General features: G+C 36.0%; 1 long non-coding RNA gene across 1 annotated transcript; it reads right to left on the reverse strand.

Moving 5' to 3' along the window:
* Window positions 1-2,409: 2,409 nt before the first annotated feature.
* Window positions 2,410-4,520, reverse strand: LOC127853057 (uncharacterized). Its single transcript, XR_008036419.1, has 3 exons — window positions 4,105-4,520; window positions 2,878-2,933; window positions 2,410-2,745 (listed from the first exon to the last, which is right to left on the reverse strand). It is a non-coding gene; the product is annotated as an uncharacterized LOC127853057 (long non-coding RNA).
* Window positions 4,521-5,309: the final 789 nt, after the last annotated feature.

The raw sequence follows: 5,309 nt of genomic DNA on the forward strand, positions 1-5,309 counted from the left end.
CTGCGGTGTAGCTGAAACCGATCAAATATGCCTTAACTTGTACCTAAAACGGAAACAATATCATACGTACTGATAAGGATTAAATCGTTTCCCAACCTGTTGCAGCAATGACGTATTCCAGTATTCCAAAACAACCAGTAGGATTACAACAAATGTCAGACGAACATTAAACCTGAATTTGTCCATTCTTTCCATTAAGCTTTTTATACGTCCGACCGCTATAGCTCTAGAATGTATATTCGTAATGTCATCAATTTGTTTTAATATCACCCTACAAATCAATACAACCCTAAAAATCAGTAGGTCACCCGAATAACATGGAATACGCTGGAGCGACAATACCCAACGCAAAATTAATAATGCATGCAGTGCTATTGTTTTTGCCGTTTAGTGGAAGCCAACGACTATTGAGATTTAAGAAATCAGAAACGCGTATAGATTTTAATCAATGTCTTCTTTTCTAATTTGTTGGAAGCCTACTTTATTCGAAAACAATAGTATACAAATACTGTCACGTCATTGTCAAAGAGAATACTTTTCGATTTAACTATGTGTATTAATAATTCAACTACTCATTTGCTTTATATGGTCCAGAGAACTGTATGAGGAACGATGAAATGAAACCAAAACGAGTATCAACTACATCTGGTATTTATTTAAAAAGCTCGAGAGCCATAGCTTCATACAGTTTAACAGTCATTTCGTGGTCGTGCAATTCGGGAAGAAGTCGCAATACTTTTGTAAAGGGCTAAATAACAAATCTTGTGTGTGTTCTTTTGTTTCAGTATTAAGCTACATACAACTGTAAAAATAAACTAGTTTCAAATAAGTTAAATAGTTTCAAATCAATAGAATACTTACAGATAGTATAAAAAGATATTCATAATCTGCTAAGCATTTAAACCAGAATTTTTTGTACCAGATGACCTGCATGCGACGGTAAGAGAAATATTTATTCAATGGTGACGTAGTACGATCCCGCGCTCGGCTAAATTTCATATGAAATCCATTTAAATACCAAACTTATAAAGACGAATTTATTTCGCTGTATTAAATTAGGTTAACGTTTACACATGTGGCGCACATTTAGTCAGTCGTCTTTCCACAATGTACCCTAATAATACAATACAAATGTCTAGTACCGGACTACCCATTATGCAGAAAATGCAAACTTTTAGGCGCCCCTTGAGATCGTGACTTTTTACATTTGGTTGGATACACCTACCCCTAGGGTTATTTGAAATAGGGTTTTAACCCTGAATCATCCAATGAAATTGTCGGGTTTAGGGTTACGATTAAATGTTAAATATATATATATACGTCAAGTTTCAGACTAGTGTGTGCCGTTTGCACAGGCTTACTGCACAGGCTAACATCTTTTTGCATTTCATGTTTTTCGGAGTTAAATATGATGGTTAGGCCTAATTATGAGTAAAGTGTCGTCCCAGATCAGCCTGTGTAGTCCGCACAGGCTAATTTGTTGTTTTAATCTTATAATTAAAACCTTTTTAGTATATTGTAAATATTACAAAATATAACATTACTTTTTACCAGTAATCGACTGGTCCTAGCCCCTTGCTTATATACCAAATCTTTTTGCTTAGCTCAAGGCGATATTGATAACAACAAGTGACTGTCTGTACTATTATTACACAATGTGTAATACTCTTTATTTTCAGACAAAAATCCTGGGTAGTAAATATAACCAGTACTAATCAATAATAATGCATACAAATGGAACAAATAATCAAGTATTTTCCTGGGTACAACCAGTACTTACAATGTATACTAATAAATATTAATTTCAACAAAGAGATATATGCACATAAAAAGAAACATTTACAAATAGTCTTTTCCTGGGTAAAACCAGTACTTACAATGTTTACTAATACATATAAATTTCAACAAAGAGATACAAGGATATAAAAAGAAACATTTACAAATAGTCAAGTCTTTTCCTGGGTAAAACCAGTACTTACAATGTATACGAATACATATTAATTTCAACAAAGAGATACATGCATATAAAAAGAAACATTAACAAATAATCAAGTTATTTCCTGGGCAGAACCAGTACTTACAATGTATACTAATACATATAAATTATAACATAAACATACATAAAAACATAACACATAACAAAACAATAGTCACATCCAGACCACTTACCGGATGAATAAGATGTCTCGGTCCACTGTGGAAACTGAATAAAACACGTGTATATTCGATATCATATATGATTTTTTTTTTTACTTTGTATATATATATATATATATATATATATATATATATATATATATATATATATTTATATAAGTCTATATGCCGTCATGTGTCTGAGCACAAATCTGTTATAATTTTTGAAAAAAGTTAAGAAATATAATACAAGTAATGAAATCAGCAGCTTAACCTACTATTTCTGGCCGAGTATAGCTCTCATGACGCTTAGTGGTCAGTTGCGGTAAAATGCACCCCGATAACAGACGGAAGCGCCTTTATGGCATCTGTGCCGGCCCTTGTACAACGGGTTCGGGGGCAGGTGCAGCGTCTGATGGTCCTGGGATTTTCAGAAAGTCGACCAGGGCCGACGCGGCGGTCTTCTTTGGAATACTGAAGACCGTGTGGAGGTCCGGGGCCGGTTCATGGACGGCGACGAGGGTCAGCTTAACATACGACGCCGCCAACTCCTGCACCTGAGAGTTTATAATTTGAAACCTCTCATAAGGCTTCACAGCAGAGTATGATCTGAAAAGGAACACATGTAAAACGCCATTTTATACTTGTAAACTTAAACACTAATAAACATCAATAGCTAAACATTGGCGAACCTGAAGTTATATTACAGCACAAATGTCATCTTATATTACAGCAACTTACTGCTGCTCTGTTCTTGCCTTCTTCCTGGCCGGCTGCTTGCCTTTGGGTGACTTGTTCTGAAATTAAATTATGCCTATTTTAATGCTGTTACTTAATATTAGAATAATATAACAAGTGTTACGCGGTCTGGGACATATGACCCCCCCCCCAAACACCTTGACCTTTGACCTAGTGACCTGAATATCAATAGGGATCATCTTCCAGTCATGATCAATGTACCTATGAAGTTTCATGATCTTTGGCCTAAGCGTTCTTGCGTTATCATCCAGAAACCATTTGGTGCACGGACAAACTGATCGACCGACGGACCAACATGTGCAAAACAATTATTGCCCCTAGCGTTGAAGTTTCCAATCAATGAAAGTGAGTGGCCAGAGTCTTCCCCAGTACCCTGGTTTAAGGTCTGGAAATTATTTGCATAATTTAGGGGCCAGGGTTATGGGACGGAGACTTGTGTTGACCAATGTTAGTTTGTCGGTTTAAGACGTCCATAAATGCTGTCCATTGAACTAGAATTTTGACCTTCACCTCTTCATTTAAGGGTTTTATGCTGCAAAGTTTGGCATGAAAAAAGGGGGAGGCAGGGCGGGGGGAAATTTTGGTGTTTTTGGATGGCAGTCGTCCCAACTAAGTCGTCCACCAAGTTTGACCCAAATCGGTTGACCTAGAACAAAACTTTGTTCATTGGCCAAAAGTTAGCGGCACTAACCCCAAATGCACCTACTTAGGGTTATTTGAATTAGGGTTTTAACCCTGAATCAGCCAGTGAAATTGCCGGGTACAGGGAAACGGTTAGCTACGGCTATAAAAGGACGCTCGCCACAGGGGCGTTTTCTATATAACCCTATATCCAAAATACTGGTAGTGTGATTAAATGCATACAATGTAAATATTTATTTAACACAATAAATTGTATACATAATAAATGAATTCAAGAAGTTTTAACATTTCTATCTCAAGAAATCTACTGTTATCCTACAATGGATTTTAGTATATATTTGCATATCACATCTATTTTTATTCTTTTTCAGTTTCCTATTAAAAGCGAGTTTTACACTATAATATATGATCAAATTCGGCTAAATATTGATATAATAGAACATAAATAAAGGTTACCAATGCATAAAGCTGCACTTCAGCACAAAATGCCAAGGTATTTCCAATCGTTTATAGGAAAATATATTTGTTATATAGGAGACACTATCCACATTGCCACTATAAACATACATGCAATTAGCATCAACAGAGCTGTCAGCTTCTATCTTGGCTTCAGCAGAATTCGGCACTGATGGTTTCACATATGTGGAGACCTTCGAACCCGTTTTCGAATCCACAACAGGCTCAGCAATATGAGTTTTTTCCGGAATCACTCTACCTCGAACTGTAAAAAACACACACGATTGTTTCATAAATTCAATTATCCCTTATTAAGTTTCATACTGATGCCTATATGAAGGATTGTTTATAAGAAACAATTATTTTTGAGGAGAAAAAGCACTTCACAAATAGACGACTACCTGACCTCAAATTATCAAACATGAAAATATGTGTTGCGCGATGAAATATTATGAAACGTTGAAACTCTAAACAATATAACATTTTTGTAAATGAGTAGTATTTTATGTACATGGAAAAAGTTAAAATACAAGTTTATCGTACAAAGATCGGTTGTTCCAAGGATGAAGATTACTAAGAAAGTTGATCATTTGTGAAGGGATTTTAAAGTTTGACAACATTTTGTCAAAAAAGTTTTTGAGCGGCTCAAACCTTGTTACAAAAATATTGCAAGATGATGCATTGGGAGATATAACCCCAAAAGTGAATGCCTGTTGTCGTGCATGTCGCACGATTGACGAAGTGAAAGGTATGCGAATGCCAACATATATATTTTTGGTCATTCATTAATCTGTGATACTTATATATAGTTATCTATGTATACTTAACTGATATATCAATTAGTATAGCGTGGACGAACCGGCTTTCGAACCCTAAATATAAGATGCAATCAAATAATTTTATTACAATTACAACGAAATAAAGAATGCATCCAAAAAAAAATAATATTTGCTACATACCTGAATGGAAAGTATGGATATTCCAAATCATAACTTTGAAATATACTAGGTAGTTTCCACCGTGAAACGGACGACAACGAACGAGGCTTGGTATTGTAATGCACATGGGGGGGGGGGGGGGTTTAGAGGATTAGGGTAAGGGGTAGGGTTAGGGGTCGGGTTTTGGTTAGGGTTAGCCTTAAAGTGTTTACCTTAACCCTAACCCGACCCCTTACCTTAACCCTAACCATAACCCAGGGTTATCTCCCATATACAATGCCTAGCTAGTTGTCGTTGTCCTCTTCACGTTTCCACCACCCTATCACAAAAAAATCCAATATGGCCGCCTTCAAAGAGCACCTGCTTTCGAACCATGTA

Source organism: Dreissena polymorpha, chromosome 12 (genome assembly GCF_020536995.1).
Source record: "Dreissena polymorpha isolate Duluth1 chromosome 12, UMN_Dpol_1.0, whole genome shotgun sequence".
NCBI lineage: Eukaryota > Metazoa > Mollusca > Bivalvia > Myida > Dreissenidae > Dreissena > Dreissena polymorpha.